Below are 9,689 nucleotides of genomic sequence, written 5' to 3'. Positions count from 1 at the left end.
AGGGGAGATACTAAGAGACAGTTAATTATGAAAAAGGAAGCTAGAGTTGGAAGTGTAGGGATTATGACCACAGTGACAGATTTAAAGCCCAGGGCTGGAGATTATTGAAGAAACTGGACCTAGGGAAGAGTTAGGGACAGTCTGGGGCACAGAAACTACAAGACAAGAAGCAGTTGAGGAGATGCAGGAGGGGTACACACGGGGTGGGAACATGGAGGGACAGTATTTCAAGAGGAGTGACGTTAGTACAGCCGATGCTCCTGCCAAACTGCATTAGCTTAAGTCTGAGGAGTGATTGTCTGTTTTAGCACACAGGGTAGTCTGACTGACCTTGACAGAGGCACCTGCATGAGGTGGTGGGGAAGAAAGCTGGTAAAAATGGGAACACAGGTGGAGACAATTATTTTATGTGTTTACAGAAAAGGAGAGCAAAGAATGGAAGTGTAGCTGGTCAGCCCACAAGTGATTTTTCTGGATTGAATATTACACCATGATTGTGTCAGAGAGGAATGATATATGATGTAAGAACAAAAAAATGGAGTGATTGCAGGAGTGTGTACCTGGGTTGGCTGGAGGGTGCGGGGCACACAAGACACCAGAGCATCTGGGTTTGTAGTGCTCCCTGCATTTGCTGAGTGGATTCTCCCAGAATGGCATGCTCTTGACTTCCTTCCTCGGAGCCACTTCAGACTTCGCAGAGAATGCTGCTGCTCGGAAGAGGCCAGCCCAGGATGCAACGCTTGCTATTTCTGCTTTGATAACCATGAATTAAAGAGAAGAAAGAGACAGGAGGTGACAGAGGACTTTGTCTGGGCTGCTGAATTTAGGTGTGTGAGTGGTGAGCATGCTTGCAACATCACCTTGCTGGGATATTTTCAAGGTTAGGAGGCATTTTCAAAAGGACAGAGACCATGAAAACATACCCGTGGAAATCATCTAAGACATTTAGCCTAAGGGAGTAGCACTGGTTTCTTCCAAGGCCGTCCAAATAACGAATATCAATGGAGGCAGATGGAGGAATGGGCAGCTGACCTTAGGGAACTTAGATTCAGGAAGGTCTTAGTGAACTTGCCAGTGGTGAGGGGAGGGGACAGACCCTGCCTCACACTGCTGGTGCTGTTCACCTGAAGCCTTCCTCTAGGCTTTTGGGAACCTGGGCTTAGGCCAAAGTAGGATTTGGGGGTCTGGCACTGAAAATAAATCTGATACACTGAAGCAGAGTTGGAAGTTTTGTCAAAAAGATTTTAATGTAGGCCGGGCCGTGGTGGCGCACGCCTTTAATCTCAGCACTCGGGAGGCAGAGCCAGGTGGATCTCTGTGAATTTGAGGCCAGCCTGGACTACCAAGTGAGTCCCAGGAAAGGCGCAAAGCTACACAGAGAAACCCTGTCTCGAAAAAACCAAAAAAAAAAAAAAAAAGAAAAAAGATTTTAATGTAGGCTTGTGCATGAGAGTTAAGAGAACAAGAGGTGCTCTGAAGCAAGTGGGGCCCACCCAAGGGAGAGCAGGGGGAGTAAGATGCACCCTTCTCAAGAGAAAGCAAACAAGTCTTTATTTTAGCATTTAGCCATACTTTCCATTTTTGGTGACTCTCAAGTTATATCTCAAAAGGTTGCTAAGATACCGCCCCCACCTGCTTTTTCCTTCTGATAACAGTGCTATATGAGGTGGCTACAGAGACCCCTTAGATGGAACTTTGATCTGATTAAATGAAACAATAAGCTGTTGGGGTTGTACAAAGGGTTAAGTCTACATCCCTTCCTGTAACTGGGTTTCTGAAAAATCTGGGAAGAGGGAGAAAACTGAGAGGAAGGAAAGCCCTTAAGCAGGTGTTAATTGTGACGGAATTCTTGCTGCCCTGCTGGCAAAGGCTTCCTCTGGCTTCCAGAGAGTGAGGAGCATCTCTCCCACTTCTTGCATTCGCAAGCTCTCCTCTGCCATTCTTCTGTCTTGCCTCACATGCATGATGCTCACAGAAGGTGTTTGCAGACTTATACACAAGTGCTGTGCTGTGGGATGGTCTGTATGTCAAATGTGTTGCTGATTGGTCAATAAATAAGTCACTGATTGGCCAGTGGCCAGGCAGGAAGTATAGGCGGGACTAACAGACAGGAGAATTGAGAGAAGAGGAAGCTGGGTGGGAGAGACACTGCCAGCCGCCACCATGACAAGCCGCATGTGAAGATCCCGGTAAGCCACGAGCCATGTGGCAAGGTATAGATTAATGGGAATGGATTAATTTAAGCTGTAAGAACAGTTAGCAAGAAGCCTGCCACGGCCATACAGTTTGTAACCAATATAAGTCTCCGTGTTTACTTGGTTGGGTCTGAGTGGCTGTGGGACTGGTGGGTGAGAGAGATTTGTCCTGACCGTGGGCCAGGCAGGAAAACTCAAGCTACAGTGCTGGGCATGCACAGAGGGCAGGTTAGGACGGCCTGGTAAACCCGAAGGAGGTAAAGCTTCAGGGTGCTGTGGACCCTTCACAGGAGAACCTAAAGAGTTTGTTTCTGACATGGGAAACAGCCTTGGAGGTGTAAGGAACACCAAACACCAACTGGGTTGGAACTGGTTGAACTATATTCTGAGTGCACTTTTAAATTAATTTTAAGTTAGTGTACAAAGTAACAGGTTTCCTTGTGACATTTTCATGTGTATCATTGTGCTTTGCTTATAGGCACCACACCCACCATCCTCATTGCTCTTGTTGCTAGTCCCCTCCCTCCTCCATCAGCCCCCTTCCTTAGTTCATCTGTCTGTCTGTCTATCTATCTATCTATCTATCTATCTATCTATCTATCTATCTATCTTCATATATTTTAAGTCTAGATTCTGCATATGAAAGAAAATGTATTATCATTCTTTCGTTCTCCCTGTTGTTATCTCTGTTCTTCCACACTCTTTCCTCCTAGGTTAGGCTGCAGTTCAGGGGCACAGCCAGCAGTTGTTGGTAAACAATTTTTAATGGAGGGACAATATAGCTGGATATATCTGAAATACAAAGTGACAGGTAAATGGCATTGGTTGCAGCGATGGTGGGGGCGCTGGTTACCGTGTGGAAAGGTCACAAGCCATGGCAGAACCCACCGTTAGTTTTTAGAGCTTTATTAGAAGGGAAAATGGGGGAAGGGAAGGAGAGCCAGGCTTGGTGGGGGAGAGAAGCGGGGAGCAGAGCAGAGAGAGAGCAAAGACCACAGAGAGAGGGTGGGAATCTGCATCTGGCTTTTTAAGGTGCAGATTGCTGACCACGTAGTCACCAGTGCCTCCTAATGATATAAGACGCAAGACCCCGAGGAGTTAGGGCAGGATCCTAACACAAAGTAGAAAAATCTTGAAAAGCAAGCAGTTGTTTTCCCAGAAGGGGGTCCATAAAGGAGTCATCAAGGTTGAATGGTGGTTCTTCCTGCCGTTTGTGGGTCTAGTGGCATGTGTGAAGGTTTCAGAAGAGGATTCTGGAACTTGGCTGTGTGCCAACTGAATGCCTTACACATAATTGCAAAACAATTGTTCTTTATGGTTTGGAGTTAAGAGCTGACGTTTTCTGAACACATGGCTCTGATGTTAGGCCACTCACTAAGGACCTAAGAGGAACAAAGGCAACCCCTGTAACCATAATAGAGGTGACCTCTGAAGATATCTCTGCTTATTTGAAGCAATACACAGGTGAGCATGAAACACAGAAATCACTGCAGGAGGAAGGCTTTCAGTCTGTAACTGTCTTTCAGTGGGTTTTCCCACACATTCGTGGGGACCCCTGAGAGAGGTGCAAATGGATCTTTAATTCCCTTGTTTTTTAACACAGGGAAAGTAAGCCTTAGGCTCAGACTCTCGGGTGCAGAATCTCCCAGATACCTGGAACTCACTTGAGTGAAACAACTATGCGTTTTGTTATATTTGTTTTGAGCTACAATTCACAACAGTAATTTTTATTTTGCAGCTGTCTTCCATCACTGTGAAGAGTACTGATTTTTTTCTGGGTGACTGGGATTTTTACATGTTCTTCGTGCCTGTTGTTTTAAAGCCAGCTTTTTCTCTTTTTTTTGTTGTTGTTGTTTTAAGTGAACAATATTAAAGATTATAGTAAGTGATGAATGCTGGAAGTAGCACTTGTTTATGTGACAGTTGTGAGCCCAAGAACACAGTGTGAGAAATGAAGCTGAGCCCTGACAACATCATGCCTGGAATATGCCACATACTACATATGCCCACTTCTATCCATTTCTATGCAATGCTCTGAAGAAGCAAAGCTAAGTGACCTCCTGGGGCTGAGGCCTGAGCTGGGCACAGAGGCCTTTTGCTGCAGTGATGGAAGAGTTCTAAGTCATCTGTGTTAATGGTTACATGAAGCAGTGAATTTGCTAGAAATGAGTCAATAGTCCACTTAAAACAGCTTCACACTATAAGTGATTATATTTGAATAAAAGTTTTAAAATCTTGAGAGTGCTCAAAACAAAATGAAACAAAAAAATGTAAAATCTTGAGAATAGCCTTTGAACAGCTGAAACTTTGGAGGCATTGGTCATTGCGATGGTTTGGGTACAGCCCCCATAGGCTCTTGTGTTTGAACACTCGATCCTCAGCTGGTGGAACTTTGTGAAAGGTTGTAGACCGTTTAGGAGGTGGTACCTTGCTGGAGGGAGTGACCTTGAGGGGTCACAGATCACCTTCACTTCCTGTCCATTCTCTGTGTCCTGACTGCAGTTGCAGTGTGACCAGCCACCTCATGCTCCTGCACCAGGCAGTGATGGGCTGTATGTCTTCTTAAGCTGGGATTGCAATCAGACATTTCTTTAAGCATCAATAACGATTGGACAGTTGTGACCCTTAGAACTGCCCCAAGGGTTACTTTGAATCAAAGCCTATAAGGATGTCCAAACAATGTTGCTACAAGACTCTTGTTGCATGTTCCCATTTGTCCCATTAACAGCTTGTCTGACAGCATGGATGCCACTAGAAATAAAGCTATCCCCAGCTCAGATCAAGGACGGATCTACTTAGCTCCACCCCGCAGTATGGCTGGGGGAACGGGTGGGGCCATCTAAAGTCTAAGATTCATGGTTTATTCACGAAGGTGAGTATGGCTTATTTATGATAAGGGGCAGCATGTCATTTCTGAGGGCATAGAATAGAACAAGATGAACCAGTATGTGATCACTGGGTATAGCAGGTGGGCATTTGTCTCTCTCTTGTCCTGTTTTAGGACCTTGTCACAAATAGACCTAACAAAGAGCTTCATGGAGTTTTACCATTTTTAGAATGATGAGCATCTGCTTTGGAGTTCAGGGGACAGCTCTGCTGGAGGATGACATCCCCTGGCTAAAAATGCCCTGCTGAGGGTGCAGAGGGTGGACACCCCACCACAGAGTTTCCTTTAGGTTTCTAAGCTTGTACAGATTGAAATAATTACCGCCTGTGACTGCCTTGATGAGGAAGCACACGAAGAATCTGAGAAGAAGACAGCTGGGCGAATGATGGGGTGGGACAGCCTTCCCCACGGAAATCCCATCTGCCTGAGGCCAGCCCCTCTGAAGCCTGAGGCAAGAGAAGGGAAAGCCTCTGGAGAATCAGCTGTGAATCTAGCTTTCTCAGCCTTTGAGGCCAAGGCCATCTCCTGCCTGTTGCCACTCAAATGCACTTTCTCAGATTCACCTCTCTGCTTCTTCCTTGCATGCCACAGTAGAAAAATCTCCCACAGAGCCACAGCAATCGTTTAAAGCTCACAGGACACAGCCACACTCCTGCTCAACACTCTGCAGTGACTTCTGATTTTGTTAAAAATAAGCCCAGTTTTGTTGCTGTTTACACTATTTTCCACTTCCGGCCATTACCATTTCATATTGTCTCTGCCTTTTCACACGTGTAAGGAATTTTTATTTGTCTTTAAAGATGGAGGTTGTATGTCTGGCAGTGAGGATTAAAATATATATATTTTTTAAATAAAGAGAATAAAACTCCAAATTAAAAAAAAAAAAACCTACCAGGAAGTGAAGTTCATTTTGACCTCTGCCTGTGCTGTCCACATGTGATTCTGAGGCGCTGAAGAGGCAGTTGCTTGGAATACAGATGTGCTGTGGGCACAAAGCAGCCTGAATGCACATCCTTGTGTTGGGATATCTGAAGTTAGTATAAAAAATTAATGCTATCCCACTCATTAAAACTTTTTTTTGAAACAGCGTCTCATTTGTCTGTATCCTTAAACTCCCTATACAGCCAAGGATGACCTTGAACTTCTGATCCTCCCACCTTTGTTACCCATGTGCTGGGATTACATGTGTACACCACTATGTTGCATTTTGCTCAGTGCTGGGGATTGAACCTGGGGCTTTGTGTGTGCTAGGCAAGAACTCTATCAACTGAGCCACTCCCCAGTCTCTTCATTAATACTTCTTTATAGCATCACTTTTTAAATGATAGTATTTTAAATTTATTCACTTAATAAACTGTATTATTAACATTAACATATTTATGTTAATGTATTAATTAAAGCTTCACTGGAGCTTTTGAAATATGGCTGTGTAGAAAAAAACAGTTTAATGAAATAATCCAGGCACAGAAAGATAAATACCAGGTGATCTCATCATACATGGAATCTAAAAAGTTTGCTGAGTGGAAGTTGAGTGGAATTATGAACTGTCTGTCTCAAAAAGCCAATGCATCGAATATTTTCACTATGAAGAGCTGAGAGCCCATGGAGGAGACGATTTTGATCTGACTTAGGCATTATTAAATATGTACTGGTCTGAAACCTCACAGTATCTCACACACTTGGGCCTGATGGCACGAGCCTATAATCCCAGGTACTTGGGAAGCTGATGCAGAGGCAATACGAGGTCAAGGCCAGCCTGGGTAGTCTAGTACAATCCTGTCTCAAAACAGAAAACAGGGATGGGAGTGCGTTAGGGGAGAGACCTGGATCGGGTTGTAGGGGTACTGAGGGGTAGATTTGATTAAAAATAAAATGTACTTACACATTAAGAAAAACTCTTAGAGAAAATACAAAGCTTTGTAGGTCTCTAATAGCTCAGCAGTAGAGTCCTTGACTAGGATGTACTGGTTCCTAGGTTCAGTTCCAAGTATGGCAGAGAGACGGGGAGGAGGGAGAAGGAAAGGGAGAGGGAGAGAAGAGAAAGAGGAGAAAGAGGAGAGAGAGAAGAGAGAGAGAGAAAGAGAGTGAGCGAGTATATATATATATATGGTAAACCTATGTCTGGTGACATTGACTCTCCCCCATCCCCAACCCTGTGTCCTAAGCGCCATCTTGGCTGTTAGCTGTCCATGATGGAGACAGTTATCTTGGGGCACTGCTGCCTACTGACACTGGAGAGCTCTTCACCTATTTAGCAGGGCACCTGACTTCCTGCTCTGCCTCCTCCTGGCCTCTACTGAAAGGCAAGCAATCGGTTGGGAGGCCTTCTCTGTTCAGGCTTCCTCCAGGAGCCCCTTTCCTTGCCTGGTCATTTCTGTGCATCAGGCTGCCTGCCACAGGTGCAGAAGGGAATATTTCAATTCGGAGGAAATAGCCACACAACACATCAGATTGTAACTGCAGAAAGAAAAAGCTGCCATCTTCGGTGTTCAGCATGCACTCATGTAGTGCTGTCTATGGACTTTCATACATGCAGCTCCATCTTAAATACACACTCCTGTCTTATGGCTGGTGAACCCCCGAGGCCACTCAAGAGGCAGCTTCAACATCCCTTTCTTGTAAAGCATCCCCCATTTCTCCCTCTTAGGCAAGTTAGTCAGCTGTCCTTGAAGCCTTCTCAGAAATGTGTGACCCTTCCTCCCACTTCCTTTCCTGTGGCATTGGAGACGATGTAACATTTCTTCTTGGGATCAGATTCTCCTCTAGTCCATGAACTTCGCCAAGGGAGCAGCGCAGGCCACCCACGTGTGTAGTGCGGTAGCACAGGGCACATGATGGGCACTTGGGAAGGTTGAAGAATGAGTATATGATGGCGTGAGTAGAGGTGGCTGAATGCGTGTGCTCTGCCCAAAGAGTGAGTGAACAAGACTGAGGGGAAGTGACATGTGTGTGAATGAGAGCTTCATTTGGTGGCTGGACAGACGAACGATGAGTAAGTGACTGAAGGGCAGCTCTCAGCAGTCAGCCTTCTGACTAGTCTCTCTGGCTAGTGTAATGAAGGTAAATACCCACTGCCTTCGCTAGGGATGGGGGGATTTGAGGTTCAGGTGGTGTCTTGGAAACAGCTCTTGAAATTCCCAACATCAAGGCAAATGCATCATTGCTCTGGAATCTTCATTATTGGGTGAAGGTATAAGCATCTTAGGTAATGGAACAGTTTCAGCCCTTCTAAGAAAGCATGTACACCTACACACTTTGGCTCATGTGCTTGAAAACCTAGTGCTGTTTGGAAGGCTGTGGAGCCTTTGGAAGCTAGGGCCTAAATTGGAGAAGTCCCAAGAAGTGGGCCTTGAGGTTTATAGCATGGCCTTGCTTCTGGACCATTCTCTACCTTCCGATCCACCCAAAGGTGAGAAAAGCACCATGAGGGACAACTATCTCCTGAGTCAAAAGATGTCTTTTCTCTTTCACATTGTTTTAGACAGGCACTTTATCATAACAACAAAAAAGTAACCAACACACACACACACACACACACACACACACACACACACTCACACACATATAAACACACTACACACACACTCACACACTCACACACACTCACATATAAACACACACCACACACACACTCACACACACAAACATACACACACACACACACACACTCATGAAAAGCATGCATAGTTGCCTGTGGAATTTGAGAGAATCTACAGTGCCCCTCACATCACACTAAAGACTCAGATTAGCAGCTCTTGGAGCGGCACACGTCTAGTTGCCCGGCTGCTTTGAGCTCCAGATGTATCCCAGAGATGGGAACTTAATGGTAGGGACTTCACACATTTGTACTGAATAGAGCTGAATTTCTGTTGAACTGATGACATTCCTTGCTTGAGGAATAGGGGTGCGGGTCAGCTGCTTCTTTGAAACCTCACATACCTGGGAAATCCTGACCTCTTCATAGTGTCTGCTCAGAAATCAACCCTACAGATGACATAATCCTTCTAGACATTTACCATCATATCTTTCCCTCCAAAAGGGCGAGCAGGAGGAATCCAGGAGAGTGTAAAACATTACCCGCATCTGGGTAAGCAAACAGAGCACTATTTTGGAACACCCTAATTAATGGTGGTGCCAAGCCATTTTTCTTGCTTCCTGGGTGCCACATGCTATGAAAATAACACCCAGCTCAGCTCAGGGCAGGGTTCACTAAACCCCAGTCTAGAAGGGGTAGCCAGCATCAGTGAAAACCATTAACAACTGAGGTGGAACCCAGTTAAAATTCAATTTATCCTGAACCTGGCACTTAACGAAGGGTGTTTAATTTCATTAATACAGCTTAGAGAGTTTCTCCTATTCAGAAGTATTTGTATGAGAGCAGGATGAACAACTGTCAAGTCCCGAGGGAGGCTGAATGGTAGAGATGGCAGAAGCCTATGCATGGGAGAATGGGCTGGGGCTCGGGAAGTAAACATCTGTATACACTGTTGGGAGACATGGAAGGGGGAACTCTGCAAAACCAGAATATGTGTCATTTAGCCCAGATGTATGGAGATACTTCCTATGAAAATGTTATGAAGACACTTACTGTGCAAAATAGAAGAGAC

The sequence above is a fragment of the Peromyscus eremicus genome, chromosome 8a (assembly GCF_949786415.1).
Source record: "Peromyscus eremicus chromosome 8a, PerEre_H2_v1, whole genome shotgun sequence".
Lineage (NCBI taxonomy): Eukaryota > Metazoa > Chordata > Mammalia > Rodentia > Cricetidae > Peromyscus > Peromyscus eremicus.
This window is presented reverse-complemented; position numbering follows the sequence as displayed.